This window comes from Macaca thibetana, chromosome 17, assembly GCF_024542745.1.
Source record: "Macaca thibetana thibetana isolate TM-01 chromosome 17, ASM2454274v1, whole genome shotgun sequence".
Classification (NCBI taxonomy): Eukaryota; Metazoa; Chordata; class Mammalia; order Primates; family Cercopithecidae; genus Macaca; species Macaca thibetana.
The window spans coordinates 716,967-738,493 of record NC_065594.1 but is presented as its reverse complement, the minus strand read 5'-3'; the positions used below and the strand labels follow the sequence as shown (position 1 = coordinate 738,493).

At 46.1% G+C, this 21,527-nt stretch overlaps 1 protein-coding gene across 4 annotated transcripts in view; it reads right to left on the bottom strand.

Annotated features, from left to right (window-relative positions):
- Window positions 1-21,527, bottom strand: part of CRYL1 (crystallin lambda 1) — a 140,834-nt gene that overhangs the window by 52,764 nt on the left and 66,543 nt on the right. The gene's annotated exons all lie outside the window — the stretch shown is intronic.

Here is a 21,527-nt window from a genome sequence, read left to right as displayed (position 1 = left end):
GTTCATTATACAAGTTACGTGCAGGAGATCGAGACCAGCCTGGCCAACATGGTGAAACCTTGTCTCTACTAAAAATAGAAAAATTAGCTGGGCATGATGGCACGTTCCTGTAGTCCCAGCTACTCAGGAGGCTGAGGCAGGAGAATCGCTTGAACTCAGGAGACAGAGGTTGCAGTGAGCCGAGATTGTGCCACTGCACTCCAGCCTGGGCAACAGAGTGAGACTCCGTCTCCAAAAATAAATACATAAAATTTAAAGCATACAAAATAGTATTACTGTTATTTGTTGACTGTCAGAAATACGTACTAAAAGTATAAAAGTATGGACAGAAGGACACCCATCAAATTTGTGGTAATGGTTGCCTTTAAGGAGGAAGAAGGAGGAGAAACGGTCTTAGGGAGGGCTTCACCAGGAACTGCAATTATTAAAGTCTATTTCTGTGCGAGAACCAGCCATTCATAACTTTTGTATCCTTCTTCATTTGTAGCAGTTATTTATATATTAGTCTCCTGGAATTTTTGGAATTTTTTTTACTGCTATCAACGTCTTTCTGATCTGCCATTTGCTGACTTTGTTCATTGTATCTGCTTCACATAAGTGCATTAATCTGAGGTAGATTTGTCACTTTTGCTTTAGATTCCATTTGGTGTCAGAAAAACCTTTAACACTTTCAAGAATATAAAAACATTCCTTCAGGACAAAAACATGCTACACACAGCCACCTTCGCCATATCCCTGAAAGAAAACCTCTGCACCTTTTCCAAAGCAACTTTGATGATGCTCTCTGACCATAAGTCCCTTGACAGGAATCCCTTAGTCAACTAAAAAGATTCTAAATATTTCAGGTTAAATTTGCTCTTATTTTTAGAAAAGATACACCAAGAACTCGGTAGTAGTTTAAGCAGAGGAGCAGAATAATTTCTTTAGCAGTCTTGTACAAGCACTGCAAGGCTGGACAATATCTCCAGCTTAAGGGATATCAGGCTTTTAAATATCCCAACTATTCTCTAAGCATACCCAGAAGTGACCTAAAGGACAGATAAACAAAGTTTCGCAGCAGGGAATAGCTTGGGACTAATCAAAAAACTCAACTGAGTCAGGAAACCTGCAACTACTCCCCACTCCCTGCTGAGTGACCCTGGGCAAGTCACTTGACCGCTATGATCTCTGCACATCAGAGAAACAAACAACAGACTTTAAGCAATGAACCAAAACACAAGATGTCAAAGGTGCCCTAGGGGTGTGCTTGGGCAGAAAGTTCCTAGGAGCTGCTCAGGAGTAATTTGGAGGTTCGGTTTCATTGTCTCCCCTATGGAAGGAAAGAGCCACACACAAACAGCTGGAAAGCATCGCTCCTGGGTCTTGGAGAGGACAATGGCCATTAATCCTTGAGCAACGGCAAGAGAGAACAGAGGCAGGCACCAGTCCCCCTGCAGCTTGGCAGGCTCCGAGAGGGTGGATTCATGCCACTCCCAAATTCTGCAGTATTGAAGATCCTCCTCTTGGCAAAGACCTGGCCCTGAGCCATAGAGAGTTTACCAGAATGCTGGCAGCAACAGTATGACATGCTCCTCTAGTTTGGGTATTTGATCCTCCAAATCTCATGTTAAAATATGATCCCCAATGTTGGATGTGGGGCCCAGAGGAAGGTGCTTGGGTCATGGGGGTGGATCCCATATGAATAAATTAATGCCCTCCTGGAGGGGGCTGTGAGTGAGTTCTTGCTCTATTAGTTTCCATGAGAGCTAGTTGAGAAAAAAAAAAAAAAAAAAAAAAAAAGCCCATCGCCTCCCTTGTCTCCCTCTCACCATGTGATCTCTACACACACCAGCTTCCCTTCACCTTCCGCCATGGGTGGGAGCAGCCTAAAGCCCTCACCAGAAGCCAGGTAGATGCCAACACCATGATTCTTTTTTTTTTTTTTTTTTGAGACAGAGTCTTGCTCTGTCGCCCAGGCTGGGGTGCAGTGGCCGGATCTCAGCTCACTGCAAGCTCCGCCTCCCGGGTTTAGACCATTCTCCTGCCTCAGCCTCCCGAGTAGCTGGGACTACAGGCGCCCGCCACCTCGCCTGGCTAGTTTTTTGTATTTTTTAGTAGAGACGGGGTTTCACCGTGTTAGCCAGGATGGTCTCGATCTCCTGACCTCGTGATCCGCCCGTCTCGGCCTCCCAAAGTGCTGGGATTACAGGCTTGAGCCACCGCGCCCGGCCAACACCATGATTCTTGAAGAGCCTGCAGAACCAAGAGCCAAATAAACATCTTTTCTTTATAAATTGCCCAACCTCGGGTATTCCTTCATAGCAACACAATGCACTTGGATATATGCCTTCTTATAGGCATGGCCTCGCAGCCTTCCATATGCCCCAATCTCTAAACAGAGGGAGTGAGGAATTCTTAAACAAGTGTTAAGGTCCACAAGAAATAAAGGAAAAGATGGGTAAATTTGACTGCACTGAAAAAATGTTTAAGTATGTACCTAAAAGGACACTAAAGACAGGGGCGGCTGGCAAAATGTGATCAGATATTAAAGGATTTAGCATCTAAAATATTTAAAGAGTTGTTATAAATCAGTGAAAGAAACGTTAAAAGATTTTGTTTAAATGGGCAAAATGTACAACAGATACTTCACATCCACACACACGCACGCACACACACAAGCAGAAGCAGCTCAAATACACAAGCCCTTGAATAATAAGGGAAATGCAAATTAAAAGAATGAGTTATCATTGCATACATATCAGACTGGCATAAACTTAACTGTCTCTCGTATGGTTCTGGTGAGAAAATAAACTGGTATATTACTTTGGAAAACTCTGTGTGTGTGTGTGTGTGTGTGTGTGTGTGTGTGTGTAGTTGAAGTTGCACCTGCTATACAAAACAGCGAGTCTATGCTTAATTACAAACCCTAATTATGCACAGGAATGTAAGAAGAGATGTACAGGAATATGCATAACAGCACTCTTTATAATTCAGCATTGTTGATAATATTTATACATCCATCAACAGGGAAACAGATAAGTAAATTGTGTAATATTTGTATGAAACACAGCAATGAATGAAAATAAGTAGCAGAATAAGTCACACAATATAAATTTTTTTTTTTTGAGACGGAATCTCGCTCTGTTGCCCAGGCTGGAGTGCAGTAGAGCAATCTTGGCTCACTGCAAGCTCCGCCTCCTGGATTCACACCATTCTCCTGCCTCAGCCTCCCAAGTAGCTGGGACTACAGGCACCTGCCACCACGCCCAGCTAAATTTTTTGTAATTTTTTTTCAGTAGAGACGGGGTTTCACCATGTTAGCCAGGATGGTCTCGCTCTCCTGACCTCCTGATCTGCCCGCCTCAGTCTCCCAAAGTGCTGGGACTACAGGAGTGAGCCACCACGCCCGGCGCACACAGTATAACATTTAAATAACGTTCAAAATCCCACAGTACTGTACTGTATGTTATTTACAGCTGCATAAACATGTAGTAAAAAATACACATAGAAAGTGTAAATGACAAAGTTCATGTCACAATCCCCTCTGGACAAAAGAGAGCTACAACAGGGACCTGTACTTGTAAAGTTTTTTTTCCCCTTAAATTGGATGGATATACACAAGTCTTCACTATATTATTCTATGACTTTTTGTATGTCTAAAATATTTCATTGGAAATGCTATGAGGTTCACTTTTAAATTATCTGAGCCTGGCGCGGTGGCTCATGCCTGTCACCCCAGCACTTTGGGAGGCCGAGGCGGGTGGATCACCTGAGGTCAGGAGTTTAAGACCAGCTTGGCCAACATGGTGAAATCCATCTCTACTAAAAATACAAAAATTAGCTGGGCATGGTGGTGGGCGCCTGTAGTCCCAGCTACTTAGGAGGCTGAGGCAGGAGAATCGCTTTAACCTGGGAGGTGGGGATTGCAGTGAGCTGAAATCGCCTCTGCACTCTAGCCTGGGCAACAGAGCGAGACTCCATCTCAAAAATAAAATAAAAGACCTGGAAAGCCATCCTGGCCAAAATGGTGAAACCCCGTCTCTACTAAAAAAAAAAAAAAAAAAAAAAAAAATTAGCCGGGCGTGGTGGCGCACGCCTGTTGTCCCAGCTACTCGGGAGGCTGAGGCAGTGGAATCGCTTGAACCCGGGAGGCGGAGGTTGCAGTGAGCCGAGATTGGGCTGGAAAGCTAAACATCAATACTTTAACACAGGGGTCTGCAACCCCCGGGGCCTCAGACTGGTACCAGTCCCTGGCCTGTTAGGAACCAGGCCACACAGCAGGAGGTGAGCCGTGCGCCTGAGCTCCACCTCCTGTTAGATGAGCACGGCATTAGATTCTCATAGGAGCGCAAACCCTGTTGTGAACCGCGCACGTGAGGGATCTAAGTTGTGCTCTCTCCATGAGAATCTTACAAATGCCTTATCATCAGCAGTGGAACAGCTTCATCCCGAAGCCATTCGCACCTCCCCTAACCCCCACCCGGCAATGGAAAAAACTGTCTTCCACAAAACCTGTCCCTGGTGCCAAAATGGTTGAGAACTGCCGTCTTAACAGGATTATTCTCTTTTATCCTGGATCTTTCTGTAATTAAACATGTAACCATTTGAATTTTTTTAAGGTGTTAAAGATGCCTACCATTTTCCAGTTTTGCACTCTTCTCCGATTCAGCTATCTCTTCGAAACTTACTTTTTATTTCATTTCATTTTTAGAGACAAGGTCTCCCTGTGTTGCCCAAACAGCACTCAAACTCCTAGGCTCAAGTGATCCTCCAAACTCAGCCTCCTGAGTAGCTGGAACTACAGATGCATGCCACCATGCTCAGCTCAAAACTTACTTTTTTGTTGAAGTTGTGCCTTAGCTATTCAATAATCTCCAGCATTCAACAATCTACCAGTGACCACAGGTGGGATTCACTTCACTGACCATTAACTGAACAAATAAGAAGCCAGCTTCAAAGGCTTCTTTCTAGAGACACTGATATCACCTTCTCCCTTTACCTAGTTTTTGTTTGTTTGTTTGTTTTGAGGTGGAGTCTCGCTCTGTTGCCCAGGCTGGAGTGCAGTGGCACAATCTTGGCTCACTGCAACCTCTGCCTCCCAGGTTCAAGCAATTCTCCTGCCTCAGCCTCCTGAGTAGCAAAGACTACAGGCGTATACCACCATGCCCGGCTAATTTTTTGTAATTTTAGTAGAGATGGGGTTTAACCGTGTTGTCCAGGCTGGTCTCGAACTCCTGACCTCAAGCGATTCACCCAACTCAGCCTCCCAAAGTGCTGGGATTACAGGTATAAGCCACCATGCCCAGTCCTGCCTTTACCTAGTTTTCTAGCATCTAGTGTTAGGAGTCAAAGAGCGACCGCCTAGGCTTCCTGAAACCGTAATGTGAGGTGAGAAGTGGAGAGCGTCGGTATCAAGCTCCGCTCCCCTGGACGGCATCCCTATTACAACTCCATCCACCGTCAGCAGTTTCTCAGGAAGTGTTAAGTGTCTACCATAGATACGACAACAACTTCCTTTCTGGTGCCTTTTCAGGGCTTTATGATTAAAATAAGTTGTGGAAGTCTAAAAACATACAGGCCATTTCCTTAAGCGGATGGACCGCCACATATGAAGATGTCAAGGAGAAAAAGCAAGTTCAAACCCAGGACTTTCTTTTCAATTCCTTTGTTCACATAATTCAAACCTAGGCTCAACAGTCCTTTATAAACACAAATTTACTTTCACCTTTCTTCTGTAAGTCCACAGACGAAACAAGCAATGTTTTACACCTCTGAACCTACAATAGGATTTTAAAAGCTACCAGGAAGCCCTTGAGAAGTTCAGGTCTGGGTCAGCAAATACTTTATCATATTTACAGGTCAGGACGCTTTCAGCTACATGCAATCAAAATCCTAATTTAACCCACTTCAAACAATAAAGAAGTGGAGTGGCTCACATCACAGAAAGGCCAGAGGCTGGCAGGGACTCAGGGTTCAATTAACTCAGTGGCTGGGACTTTCCTTCCTCTAGAATTCTCTTAGCTATATGTTCCTTCCTGTATCTGTTCATCTCAGGCTGGAAGCAAGATGGCTGCATGACCCCTGATCCCCACAGCCAAGCATGACAACGTTTAATTTCTTCCTAAGGCTTGCTTAGGAGAAGGAGGAGCCCAAAGCCCCAGGAAACCTGTCAAGGTCTTGGCTGAGCCAGTCACTCATCTAGCACCAATGTCTGGCCCCACGGGAGGGCTTGCTGGCAAAGCACTGGGCTCCCCCGATGGACTGCGACCAGGTAAGTCCCACTCCTAAAGCTGCAGCCACTCCTTTATACCAAATGGAATCTAATAAAAATGAGGTGGAAGGATTGGAGGGACACAGTATTCACGCCACATCTTAGAAGTTCAGGACTAAGTTCGCTAATTTACGCCTCAGGGTCCTGGAGAAAGCTATTGACAGTGCGATCACCTGGAGTTTGGGTACAAAGCTACACCCGTCCTCCCTGCAAAGCAGGCTTTCTTTTTCCTCAAATATCCCAAGACCAGCAATGCATTCAGCAGCCCACTGTTGCCAAAATCAAAGTCTCATGAAAAGAGAAGAGAACCAGCTTTGGGAGAGGCAGCAGGACCTCCCTTCTGGTTCATGGAAAGCCTCTGCCCCACTGTGGTGACTCAGGCCTGGCCCTGGGTGCAAGTTCAAGCACAGCCTCAAGCACTGTTCTGTTCACAGTGCGTAGCATGTGCTTCCCGAGAATGCAAGCAGCGGCCACTGCGGGGAAGGAGACCACACCAAGGTCTCTGGGCCGCCAGGACTGGGAAACCACAGGGAAGGCACCCAGCCCTCCAAGGCGCTCAGCTGGACAAGAGCAGTGACATCGTCCAATCTTCTGACGACCTTCTATTTTTCCAGAGACTGACACAAAAAACCAATTCATTGTTCTCCCTAACAACAGATAAGAACGGAAAGGAAGCGGAAGCAGATTTTGAATGGTGACATTTAAACCCAAAACTTCATTCCTCCCAGAGTCTCAAGACAAAAGCTACAAAACCATGACCTGGCCGGGCGCGGTAGCTCACACCTGTGATCCCAGCACCTTGGGAGGCCGAGGCAGGTGGATCACCTGAGGTCAGGAGTTTGAAAACAGTCTGACCAACATGGTGAAACCCTGTTTCTACTAAAAATACAAAAAATTAGTTGAGCATGGTGGCAGGTGCCTGTAATCCCAGCTACTTGGGAGGCTGAGGCAGGAGAATCGCTTGAACATGGGAGGCAGAGGTTGCAGTGAGCAGAGATCATGCCACTGCACTCCAGCCTGGGCAAAAAGAGAAAAACTCCATCTCAAAAAAAAAAAAAAAAAAACCATGGCACACATATAAAGAATCTTTCTTAAAAAAAAAATAAGAGCTTATACTCTCTGATCTGAGTTTCACTTAAGGGAAAGTATTCTGAACAAAATTATTCACAATACATAGAAGTTGTCTCAGCCATCAAAAGGTGTCAGAAGAGTGAAATAATATCAAACCACATGAACTGCAGCACGGGGGTGGTTTTCTGTGTTAGAGTAAATACACGGGAAAGAGTACGACGTGGCTGTTACGGAAGTGGCCATGGGACTATGAAGCAACATGGAACACTTACATTAAATAACTTCTTCACTTTGATGACAACTGTGTACTAAAGCAAACAAAAACATGTATATGAAAAAGACAAAGGAAATCCAAAATTGATGCTAATGGTTACCTGAGGAAACCAGGTTTCTAGGTGCTCCTTCCTACTTTCCTATTAATAATACAGTCATCCCCCGTGATCTGTCAGACACTGGTTCCAGGAACCCCGTGGATGCTAAAATTCGAGGATGCTGAGGTCCCTGATTTTTTTTCTTTCTGTTTCTTTCTGTTTCTCTCTCTCTCTCTCTCTCTCTCTCTCTCTCAGATGGAGTCTCACTCTTGTCGCCCAGGCTGGAATCTGGAATGCAGTGGCACGATCTTGGCTCACTGCAACCTCTGCCTCCCAGGATCAAGCAATTCTCCCGCCTCAGCCTCCTGAGTAGCTGGGATTACAGGCGCCCGCCACCATGCAGGGCTAATTTTTGTACTTTTAGTAGAGACCAGGTTTCGCCATAGTGACCAGGCTGATCTCCAATTCCTGACCTCAGGTGATCCACCCGCCTTGGCCTCCCAAAGTGTTGGGATTACAGGTATGAGCCACCACATCCAGCCCAAGTCCCTGATTTTTAAAAAATGGCCTAGTATTTGCATATCACCTGTGCACATCCTCCTGTATACTTTAAATCACCTCTAGATGACCTATAATACCTCATACAGTGTAAATACTACGTCTATAGTTGTTACACTGTATTGCTTAGGGAATAATGACAAGAAAAATATGTACATATTCAGCACAGACACATTTTTGCCAAATATTTTCAATTCATGGTTGGCTGAAACCACGATGCAGAATCTGAGGGAGGGCAGCTGTCATAGCTCACTCTTACGACAGGCACGGTCTTCTAAGCACCACGCGTCGTGGCCGTTTCCTCCTTCACACAGCCTTCGGGGGTGGTTTCTCATATTATCTCCACTTTATAGATGAGAAAACTTCTGCTTTCTAAACTTCCTGTAAAGGTGCTGGCCGTGCCCTCCTAATGTACGGGCAAGGCTAGCTAGAGTCGAAGGTTCCTCCCAACCACTGCCTTTACCTCTAAAGAGAGGGGATTCTGACGCTTAGGGACAGCGCGTGGCCCTCCGAGGCCTGGGACTGGCTCACTGGGGCAGATCTGTCGCTGGAAGAAGCTGAGGTTCCCACCTGGGGATTCGCTCTGCTGAACAGCTTCGGCATCTCCCAGGTCCCGGACAGCCGGAACAACACACGGATGCTGGTACGCTGGGGAGAAGGGAGGCTCCCCAGGAAATCGCAGGACTCTGGCTGGGGCCAGGGAGGGGAGGGCAGAGGAGAGAAGCTCAAGGAGTGAAGCCTGTTGTGCTCTCAGTGTCTGGGAGGTGCAATCGCTTTTTGGACTCACTTTTGGGCCTCTTCTTGCCATCGTGATGTCAGGATTTGGGGAGCCAAGATCCAGTCTCATTGGTGAAACGGAGGTGGAGTGGCCAGAGGACTAAACTCGAGTGCCCGCACTGCTCGGAGAGGCAGTGAGTCCGTTAAAGAAGGTGATGTAAAATCACAGTCTTCGATCTAATTCTTGTTTTCCCACTTTTGATTGAAATACAAATTGAAGAAATATTTCACTTTCTCTCCACTTGAAGAAAAACAGCGTAAACACAGTGATGTACAGCCACGAACAGGCGCCAGCAAGAGTGGCAGGGAGACCGCAGTCCCACGGTGCGGCGCCCACAACTGCTCACTGTGGCAGGAGCGTCGGACTTTAAGGAGCTGTGAGACAGCTATATTTTATGTGGAAATTTCCAGACTTTTAAACATCAGTGAGTCATTCAAACAAACAAATGAACAAGTATTTTTAAAGCTGCACATGGCCAGACTCGGCTCCTGGTACCAGTCTGAGACCTCTGAACTGGCCTTCAGCTAGAAAAGCTAGAGGCAGCCTTGTGATCTCAGGGGACCTGGCAGAGTGGGTGGGCTAGCGTCACAGGATGGGGTCAAAGCCCACCCCAAAGTAGAGGGCACACTTGGATGCCAAGGTGTCTGCCTGGGGCTTCACAGAGCCCACCGTCCTGGCCATCACAAATAACATGGTGTGCTTCATGAAAGTGCAAACAATGTAGAAGGAGCCCCTTGGTGAAGGTGGGACTGGGTGCGTGCAACACAGGTGTAACAGTTGACATCACATCTCACCCAGAGCAAAAGAAAACAGGAAAAGCAAAAATACTTCATTTAAGACTCAAGATAACTCATTTCCCATTTCTCATTTCATCATGATTTATACAATAAAACAACGGCTCTCACGGACTCTAACATCTCAGGAAAGCACCAAAACCATAGCAAGTGAATCGGGTATAAGCAACAGGGTAGTTTAGTTGGGGGTCACCCACATGGCTATGGATGACAGGCACTGGTTTCCATTTCTTCTTCTCTGAAGGGGATTCCCTACCTCTGGGCTGGGAAGGGGACAGACATTGAATAAAAATATCTGGGCGCAATGAGAAAGGCATGGGCACGGCCTGAATTCCACAGAGAGCAGCAGCTAGAGCTCAACCATGGCTCCTGGAAATGCTCCATTTAAAAGCATACAAGAGTTAGAATCCTAAGATAGTGACAATATATTTTTCATAATTTCCTCCACTTTCGGCCATCAGAGTGGCCTTTAAAGTGCTCACTAGGTATCTCGGAGCAAACCTCGGGTCCAGGACCAGCGCTGGCAGCAGGCAGCACTCACGCCCACCTGCCCTGTCCCGTCCCCAGCCCTTGCTGCACAGGGATGGCATGTAGACTTCCCCTAATATCTGAGCTGGGAGGACAGGGCCATATTCCACAAGCAACAAACCTGTAAAGCAACAAACACATGAAAAATCCTGGGTCGCCCTCAAAAGGCTTCACGAGAGCCAGCCAGCCCCTATTTGACAAGATGCATAATTATTGCATGGAAGTCCTGTTTATGTAAGTGATCGCAATTAGTAATGATTTTCCACAGTATTTCAAGTATTTCAAGGGACAGCTTGAGGAAAACATGAGAGGATACCTCGGAAAGAAAGAAAATGCTCCTGGCCCCGCAGAGGCCACGGGGACTCCCAGGCCGCTCACGCTGGGAGTGCTCGTGGCTCAGCTGTGTCCAAGACACACACGGTCTTCCTCTCCCGTCCCAGGGCCCTCAGCCAACGACCAGCCCAGAAAGGTTTGCTGGAGAAACCCTCTCCGGCCTGGACTTGCCCCAGCCTCCTTTCCTGTCAGTAAAGGGAGGGAGACCATTTGGCCTTAACAATCCTGACCCCCTCAAATCTGGATCTTGTGATTCAGCTCCCAAAGTCTCAGGGACCAGGGTCCCCTGCGTCAGGGTCAAGCTAGCCCCAAACTCTTGGTCTATCCACTCTAGCTTCTAACAGCCCAGCATCTGGACCCGTGTGTAGCCTCCTTCACCCTCCAACACCCGGAACACAGGGCAGCCAAGTCCACTCGCGATGTCCATTGCCCAGAGCGGCGAGCCTCACAGACAGGACGGCCAGCACCGGGCTACAGGGACGGGGAAGGTAGACAACTGGACAGGGAGAGGGGAGCCATCCGCCGCCTCAGGAGCACTGGGAAGAGGGCCTCGCCACATTCCCAGACCCCACCACACCCCAGTCTCTCCCTCCCTGGCAGGGGTGGCCGGCACTCAGGCTCCAGCTGGAGTCCAAGCCACCTGGCCCAAAGGCTGACTCCCCCTGTGGGCTCTGGGGTGAGACCTTCATCCTGTCATTTGTAAACAGATAATCCATTCAGTCATCAACAAATGTTTATTAAGTTCCTGCCACGTGCCAGGCACTGTTTTAAGGGCTGGAAAAACAGCAGTAGAGAAAGCAATCAAAAATATTCCTGAGGTGTGCAGGCAAAAATGATTGGGGGTGGAGAGTGGGCATGGCACGGAGTAAATACCAGCAGCCACCTTACGGGGGTGTCGTGAGGACTGAAGTGGGTCATTTTGCATTAAGAGCGTGGCACAGGACCTGGTCCATAAGGGATGGACGCACAGTAATTACCATTAGCTGCGGGTCATAGGCCAAGACTAAAAAAGAGCCACATCAGCCTCAGGAGGCCTTGGGAACAGGGAAATCACCTGATGCTGGGAGGCTGGCTCTGGCCAGGCTCAGAGGAACCAGGGACCCTTTCAGGGGAAGATTCCCACCTACCACCTACCAACTAGGGTGGCAAGATAGCAAGTGCCTTCAAACACGAGCAAAAGCAAGATGCAAAAGGCTGCAGGACGAGTCCCAGTGACATATCCACAAATCGCAGGCAGAGAGCCTGTTAAAGGAAGGCCGTGTAAGTGTGCTCAGTCAGTGGAAAGTGGACTTGCTCCAGGAAGGCCGCAGCCTCATCCTGGCCTGCGTCACCTGCCCCGCGCACACGGCAAGTCCGGGGCAGGTCCTGGGCACGCGGCAGGTCCGTGTCCCCATCTCACTCACTCATCGTCCCTCAGAGAAAACCGCAGTCGCTGCCTCCTCTGCCAAAACAACAGAAATAGCTACTCCAGTGTCCCAGGTGTCTTCCCACACACAAACGTGCAATGTGATACTTGCTGAACACCAGGGCCTCTGAAAAGCAGGAAGGTAATTAGCCGGGCGTGGTGGCGGCGCCTATAATCCCAGCTACCAGGAGGCTGAGGCAGGAGAATCACCGGAACCCGGGAGGCAGAGGCTGCAGTGAGCCAAGATCGCGCCACTGCACTCCAGCCTGGGTGACAGAGCAAGACTCCGTCTCATAAAAAAAAAAAAAAAAAAAAGAAAGAAAGACAGAAAGAAAAAAGAAAGGCAGGAAGGTCTCCGCTGGGCAGCAGGGACGGATACAGCTCGACCTGACTCCTACGAGGTGAAAGGCCGCCCCAACTTGACAGAAACCTTTTGATTTCCCCCAGCAGTTCAAACAGATTTACTGGGCAACAAGTCTTTGAATATTGACTTTCAAATGAAAATAAACACAGCGAGGCAGCTCCACGTCAGCAGATATGTCCCAGCATGCTGATGCCGCTGGGCGAGCAGCGGGGAGCCCAGGCCGGAGGAAGAACACGCAGCAGGGCCCGCACCGAGTTCTGCAGGTGCCCCTTCCTTTTCATTAACATGAAGCTCCCAGACAGATTCCCACCTATGCCTCATACCTCTTAAAAACGCAGCCTCAGCCGGGCGCGGTGGCTCAAGCCTGTAATCCCAGCACTTTGGGAGGCCGAGACGGGCGGATCACGAGGTCAGGAGATCGAGACCATCCTGGCTGACCCGGTGAAACCCCGTCTCTACTGAAAATACAAAAAACATTAGCCCCCAGCTACTCGGGAGGCTGAGGCAGGAGAACGGCGGGAACCCGGGAGGTGGAGCTTGCAGTGAGCTGAGATCGCGCCACTCCACTCCAGCCTGGGCCACAGAGCGAGACTCCGTCTCAAAAAAAAAAAAAATTACCTGTGTGTGGTGGCGGCGCCTGTAGTCCCAGCTACTTGGAGACTGAGGTGGGAGGACCGCTCGAGCCCAGGAGTTCAAGACGTCAGTGAGCTTTGATCACACAGCTACATTCCAACCTGGGCAGCAGAGCGAGACCTCGACTCTAAAAATCTTAAGTAATTAATTTATATGTATATATTATATTTATATAAACCAGGCACTGTTTTAGGTGTTGGAGAAACAGCAGTAGGTAAAACAATCAAAAATATTCCTGAGGTGTGCAGGCAACAATGACTGGGGGTGGACAGCAGGCATGGCACGGAATAAATATTAGCGCCCACTTTACATGGGCGTCCTGAGGACTGAAGTGGGTCATTTTGCATAAAGTGGGTGGCACAGGACCTGGCCCATAGTAAGGGATTGACACACAGTAGGTCTATACACAGGCAGGCTCCACGGTGTGTTCAATATCACATATTATCATTTAATAATGTTTAAAATTAATACATAAAAATATATTTTAAAATATATTAAAAAACATTTTAAAAGTTACAAAATTATTTTTATATTATATTATTTTGTAGGCTAGATAATATATAATTGTATCATAGATAATATATGATATTTCATTATATATTCTATTATAGATTATAGATATAGATTATACTATATGTACTATAGTATATAATGATAATATATACTATACTGTATATACTATCATATGTATTATAGTATAATATATTACAGTATATCATATATTACAGTATTATATAATATATATTATGTAGTTACAAATATAAAAATATATATGGGCAGGCTCCATGGTATATCCTGTATAGTCCACAGTATCCAACAGTCTTCGTAAATAACCATCTCCCACTGCTAACAGCAGAAAGTAAAATACTCTAGAAAAAATAACGAGAAGCAAATATTGTAGTTGCTGAAGTGTTTACTAGTTTCCAAGCATTAAATATGTACACCGTGATCACTTTCGAACGGGCTTATCATGTTTTTAACCCAGTGATAAGATCAAAAAGTATTTTCTTAGCTTATATCTATATTTTCCACTTAACACACTTTATAAAATAAAATTGTTTCTATTAGATATGTGCTTATTTTGACTCTGGGCATTAATTTAACAACCTGCAACTTTTAAAGCAGAAGAGATGATTTGTTTCCATCTAGACCGACCATATCATCAGCATGGAGTCAGCTTCCCCCTGGACTATAACATCACGTCATCCTTCCAAAAGAGCTCCGGACAGTCTTTCTTTTACTTCAGTTCGTTTTTGTTTGTTCGTTGTTGAGACAGGGTCTCGCTCTATCACCCAGGCTGGAGTCCAGTGGTGCGATCTCAGCTTACTGCAACCTCCACCTCCCGGGCTCAAGTGATCCTCCCACCTCAGCCTCCCGAGCAGCTGGGACCACAGGCGTGCACCACAATGCCATGCTACTTTTCTGTATTTTTGGAAGAGGTGGGGTTTCACCATGTTGCTCAGGCTGGTCTCGAACTCCTGAGCTCAAGCAATCCACCTGCTGTGGCCTCCCAATGTTCTGGGATCACAGCCCTCATCTCGCTCTATCGCCAGGCTGGAGTACAGTGGTGCGATCTTGGCTCACTGCAACCTCCGCCTCCCAGGTTCAAGTGCTTCCCCTGCCTCAGCCTCCCGAGTAGCTGGGACTACAGGCATGCGCTACACCAAGGCCGGCTAGTTTTGTTTTTTGTTTTTTGTTTTTGTTTTTTTTCATATTTTAGTAGAGACGGGGTTTCACCATGTTGGCCAGGATGGTCTCCACCTCCTGACCTGATGATCCCCCCGCCTCAGCCTCCCAAAATCTGTAAGGCCTCCCTTTACACCTGTAAAGGATTACAGGCGTGAGCCACTGCGCCCGGCCATCTTTCTTTTAAATAGGGATTTGAGATTCTACGTTTTAAGTTTAGAGGAAAGTGAGGGTTAAAACTATTTTAGGAACCAAATTAAGAATGTGGATGTTGGGATGCTGCCACATTGATTGTTGCAAACTGAGACAATGTTTTCCTGTAACACTTTAATAATCATTTTAAAGATCAATAGACCCGACATTGGCAAGCTTAAAATCCTACTGTGCTAACACATGGCTCCTGAAGGTGTACTGATGCCACTCAGCAAAACGGTACCAAGAGCCGGAAAGGGGCTTATATCTAGTAATTCCCTATTAACGACCTTGCCCTGAAGAAAGTCACAAAAAGCTTGGAAGAATGAGACAGAGGGATGATCAACCAAGTTTAACTTACAATCGCACCGTACTGGAAGTAGCAATAAGATCATTATTTTCTATGTGATATTTGACTTAGTTGATACATCCACTTGACAGACTCTTACACAGCCACTAGAAAGTATGAAATGTTGATTAATATAAGTAGAATATGAACTGTATCTATAAAGACACACTATCATTACAATTATAAATATTACATGAGAAAAAAAGCTGGAGGTAAATACATTAAAATGTAAAAAATGGGTATTAGTGGAATTGAATTAGGCATATCTTCCTCTTTGTAGCATGCAAACTTTATTAATATGTATAATTAATATTTTTTAAAGGGAGGGTTTCTGTCCTAAAGAATCCTGGAAGGAAAACTGTGGCTGGCCGCGCCCTGGGGACAGAGCATCGAGTACGTCAACGTCGAGACAGGGATGCTGGGGCTGCCCCTGCGCTCTCCCATGTCGCACAGTTCATCAGGAAGTCACGGACCAAGCTGTTAACAAGAACTGCATTTTCCTGCACTGCTGGAAGAACACACCAGGTGACCTCCCCATCCACTCCCTAACACCGAAGTCAAAATCACAACACAGCTAGATCCCAGCCTTCCAGACTTAGAGACATTACGAAGCAGAAACATTTACTTCTTTGAAAAAATGCACGGCCAGGCACGGTGGCTCATGTCTGTAATCCCAGCACTTTGGGAGGCCAAGGCAGGCAGATCACCTGAGGTGAGTTTGAGACCAGCTTGGCCAACATGGTGAAACCCCGTCTCTACTAAAAATACAAAAATTATCCGGACGTAGCAGTGGGCACCTGTAATCCCAGCTACCTGGGAGGCTGAGGCAGGAGAATCACTTGAACCCAGGAGGCAAAGGTTGCAGTGAGCCGAGATCAGTGAGCCAACAATCCAGCCTGGGTGACAAGAACAAAACTCCGTCTCAAAAGAAAAAACTACCATCTTCCATTGGCAGGTGGCTGTGAAGGGAAAAGCCAAAATGCCCAAACTCAAAGGTAAAGTAGAAATTCAGGCTAACGCTGACCTTGAGCCAGGCTTCCTGACAAAGATCGAAGCCTGTCGCCTTCTAACATTCTGCTCCAGCACACGTAACTTCATACTCCACCCCACAAGGTAGAGGCCGAAGAGAACAAATCATGGTGAGTGCTTTCCTAATGCTCCTGCAGGTCCCACAATGTCTGAGACACAGGCAGGTCACAGCCTCGTCCATCACCGCAGGGCCTGCCGGCGCAGACCGTGCCAATAACCTGCCGTTCGTGGACGCTGCGGGGACCCACAACGCTGGCCATGTTTAGTCCTCACCTGCAGACAGACGAACGCAATGAGGATGCCCTCCTCTTCTAAAACTTTATTTCACTGTCCTTATTATGTTTTGACTTAGCATTTTCTCAAGTCCTATTTGGTCACAGAAGAACCTAAATACATAATTACAGATTAAGAGAAAAACTTGCCTGTCTCTTGAATGTATAACATTTTTCATTACTTGCTCATATTATATCTTTGAAGCTACACATACTATAAAAAAAAAGCCAAGCAAATAAATAAAAATACAGCTTCCCAGAAATAAGACCTCAGGCCCATTCTGTAAGCACACTATTCGAATAAAGCAAGAACAAGCCATCGGAAAAGTAAGGGTTGTGGCAGGAAACTAGTAGAACATTAGGACAGAATGTTTCCACACTTCGCAAGTGAAAACCGAAGGCTCGTGCTTCCAGGTGACCTCGGGAGTGCGTGAGGTGGGCTTGCCCCAGTCCATCCGGGGTCCCACGCACCTTAGCAATGTCATACCACTCAGCAACAAATTACCAATCAACACAACCGCACAGACAACGTCAAGTTCGTTTTATTCTGCGAAAGAAACCAAACTCAAAAGGCTGCATCATGCATGATTCCATTTTACATAACATTCTGGAGAAGGCAAAACTATTGGGACAAAAAACAGATCAGTGGTGGGCAAGGCCTGGGGAAGGGTGGGAGGAAGTTCGCGGCAAAGGGAAGGAGGAGCTCTGTGCTCTGAACCCCGACGGTGACTCCGGTTTCATACGTGACTGTATGCATCTGTCACATAGCACATCAGACACATAGCACTGAACGCTGAAATGAGTGAATTTTCTTGTATGTAAATTATATCTTAGTAAACCCGATTTTACAATTTTTAAAGAAAAAAAAAATACGTATGGCCGTGCGTGGTGGCTCACTCCTGTAATTCCAGCACTTTGGGAGTCTGAAGCGGGCAGATCACCTGGGGTCAGGAGTTCAAGACCAGCCTGGCCGACATGCTGAAACCCCGTCTCTACTAAAAATACAAAACTTAGCACTTAGCCGGGCATGGTGGTGGGCGCCTATAATCCCAGCTACTTGGGAGGCTGAGGTAGGAGAATCACTTTAACCCGGGAGGCAGAGGTTACAGTGAGTCAAGATCACGCCACTGCACTCCAGCCTGGGCGACAGTGAGACTCCATCTCAAAAGGAAAAAGAAAAACCACATACAACAGAAAAAGTGTTAACTCCAGTTTCCCTGCACATTCCTGAATATTCTCAGGGCTGGCCATCCCATGTGCCCAGTGCTGCCTGAACCCCCACACCCACCCCTACCAAAAGAAGGAATATTCTGAGTCTCAGTGAACCAAGACCGAAAGTCCAACAAGCTTCTATCCTTTAAGAAAACAAATTTCCAAAGAACACGACTTCCTGTAATTACTGACAGTGTCTGAAAGTCCTTTTCAAAATGACTAGCATGCTCTCCATTTTAAAGGTATAGTTGAGATGCAAATTCTGATCACCTACATAGACAATATCAATTTAACTTCTCAATTTCAGCTATTGTTCTGACTTTGTGTAAGGAAACCCCATTTAAACTTCATAACTCTATAAAGCATTCCCATGGCTCCCACCAGCTACTGTGATCTCCAGTTTTAAGTTCCAGAGATTAGATAAGGTCTCTATATAGTGGCTAATGAGCCTTAATGTGCTTTAGAAGTCAAGGCTTGAGACCAGCTTTTCAGAGTACACTTATTTTTCCAGCACAGTAGGTTTTCTTGCCAGGCAAGATTTGATTTCAATATTGCACTAAGTTCTAGAAATTCAGGTTTCTTTCTTGCATGCTCCCACATTTCAGCAGAGTGACCCAGGCTCCCCACCCTCTAGGGCTGGGTAGAAGACAATCCACGGGGAAAACGTACTCCCATTGCTGGGCTTTGCCCCCTGGGGCTGGGCAGATCCAACAGGGGGATTATTTTTAGTTGAAGCATTGTGGCAAGCTGTGTGTGTGTGTGTGTGTGTGTGTGTGTGTGTGTGCGCGCGCGCGCGCATGCTCAAGCTCTGCCTCCTGCTTTTGAACAATTCCCTAAAGTAATAATTTTCTTTTTATAAGAAAACCACAGCAACATATTTTATAAGAAAGCTATAGCAACATAGATGGCACTGGAGATCATTATATTAAGCGAAATAAGCCAGGCACAGAAAGACGAAGATCCCACGTTCTCACCCATGTAGGGGAGCTAAAGCAGTGGGTCTCATGGAGGTAGAGAGTGGAATGGTGGACACCCGCGGCCAAGTTACCAGGAAGGGAGGGAGGGATGAAGAGAAGCTGGTTAATGAGTACAAAATACAGTTAGCTAGAAGGAGTAAGTTCTAGCATTCAATAGGTACAGTAGGGAAATTAGAGTTAATCATTTTATATATTTCAAAATAGCTAGAAGATGTATAATGTTCCTAACACAATAAAAGATAAACATGTGAGGTTCTGGATATCCTAATACACCGGGATTTGACCATACACACACTGAACACACAAATCAACCTCACACGAATCCCAAATATGTACAATTAAGATACAGCAATTAATTCTTTAAAAAAAAGAAAACTGTCTCCAAGTAGCCTAGACGGATTTTTCTACACTGAGAACCTTCCCTTGTATAAATCAGAAAAAGGAGCTGTGAGAGCTGCTAAGGGGGTGCCACTGGCAAGAAGTCTGTGGACCCTGAGTTGAGGCAGCGTCACGGCGCGGCTGAGTGGTTGCAGCCCGGTGGAGGCTGCGGATTTTGGGAAGCTCAGCTTTAATGGAATTCTCAGATGGAAGCTTCTTTCAGGTTTGCCATCAAATGGTGACTATCACAATATTTTAGGTCTAAAAATTATATGTCTCATTTGAGGTCAGGAGTTCAAGACCAGCCTGGCCAACATGGTGAAACCCTGTTTCTACTAAAAATACAAAAATCAGCTGGGTGTGGTGACAGATGCCTGTAATCCCAACTACTTGGGATGCTGAGGCACGAGAATCGCTTGAACCTAGGAGGCAGAGGTTACAGCGAGCCAAGATAGTGCCACTGCACTCCAGCCTGGGCAATAGAGCAAGACTGACTCTGTCTCAAAAAAATAAAAATAAAAAATTGTATGTCTTCTATCTGATATAACCCTGAGCAAATCATACAGCAGGAAATGTTCTAAAGTTTTAAATAAAAACCATGATACAAAATTCTATTTACAGTATAATCTCAAATGCATTAGAGAAAGAGAAAATAAACAGGAGAAGTGGAAACATAAATACACAAAAATCTTAAGTATTTTTGGAATAATGAAGCTAAACAAGATTGTCCTAAACTTTTTTTACAATACAGAGATGTTTAATTAGGTAAGATACAAGTTTAACATTATATTTTGTTAGAAACACTAATGTACTTTAACAAACATGTGGTGCAGCATTTGGGGGTTTCATTTACTTGTTTGTTTGGTAAACCTGAGACACTAACATGCACTAGTTTTGTTGTTGTTGTTTTTGAGGCAAGATCTCAGTCTGTCGCCCAGGCTGGAGTGCAGTGGCTTTATCTCGGCTCACTGCAACCTTCACATCCTGGGTTCAAGTGATTCTCATGCCTCAGCCTCTCGAGTAGCTGGAATTACAGGCATACACCACCACGCCTAGCTAATTTTTTGTATTTTCAGTAGAGATGAGGTTTTGCCATGTTGCCCAAGCTGGTCTTGAACTACTGAGCTCAGGTAATCTGCCCACAATGGCCTCCCAAAGTGCTGGGATTACAGGCGTGGACCACCACACCCAGCCTATGCACTAGTTTTAAAATTCAGAGGATTAAATTTGCTCTACATCATATAAAGAAATGTGTAGGCTGGGCGCAATGGCTCATGCCTGTAATCCCAGGACTTGGGGAGGCGGAGGCAGGTGGCTCACTCTAGTGAGAGGTCAGGAGTCAGACAGCAGCCAGGCCAACATGGTGAAACCCCATCTCTACTAAAAAAAAGTACACAAAAAATTAGCCGTGTGCGGTGGCACACGCCTGTAATCCCAGCTACACAGGAGGCTGAGGCATGAGAATCCCTTGAACCCAGGAGGTGAAGCTTGCAGTGAGCCGAGATCACACCACTGCACTCCAGCCAGGGTGACAAAGCGAGACTCCATCTCAAAAAAAAAAAAAAAAAGAAAGAAAAGAAATGTGTAAACATGCCCAAGAAAATCAGTCAACTGGCAAAAATGAACTGTTGATTTTTTTTTCTTACTCATCTTTCCTTCTGATTCATTTCATTCTCCTACTAAATACCTTCCTTGCAGGATTCTAATTAGGACATAGATTGAAATCCAAACCCTTTAGTTCATTTTTTTTATAATTATTTTTTCCTCAGGTCTCACAATTTTTTTTTTTTTTTTTTTTTGAGAAGCCTCCCAAGTAGCTGGAACCACAGGCACATGCCACCACACCCGGCTAAGTTTTTGTATTTTCAGTAGAGATGAGGTCTCACCATGTTGGCCAGGCTGGTCTTGACCTCCCGAGCTCGAGCAATCCGCCCACCTCAGCCTCCCAGAGTGCTGGGATTACAGGCGTGAGCCACCGCGCCCAGCCTTCATCTTTATTTCTTTAAAGAAACACTTAAATGGTGCTTCTCTTCATGTACTCCTCTAAGCACTGTATATGACTCAATTCACCTAAGTAATTCTTCAGGTTGGTATTCAGAGCATGCTGACTTGGTTTCCACCTTGGACCAGCCTTTCCTACCTTTCCAATGGGTCTGTCATGTGGCCTTAAGAACACCCTCAAAGGGATCTCTCGTCTCGTTCATCTCTTCCTGAGACACAATCCTCCCACCCCCACTCCCAAAATCTACTCGTCAAAAGTCCAGACAAGCTCTAATCCTACCTGCATTAAACCTTCCCGAAGACTCCCGGTCAGAACTATTCCTACCCACTCCTCGCTCTGGTACTGGAGGTACAACCATTTCTGAAGCGTATAAACTCTCATAGGAATTAAACCTACTAGTTTACA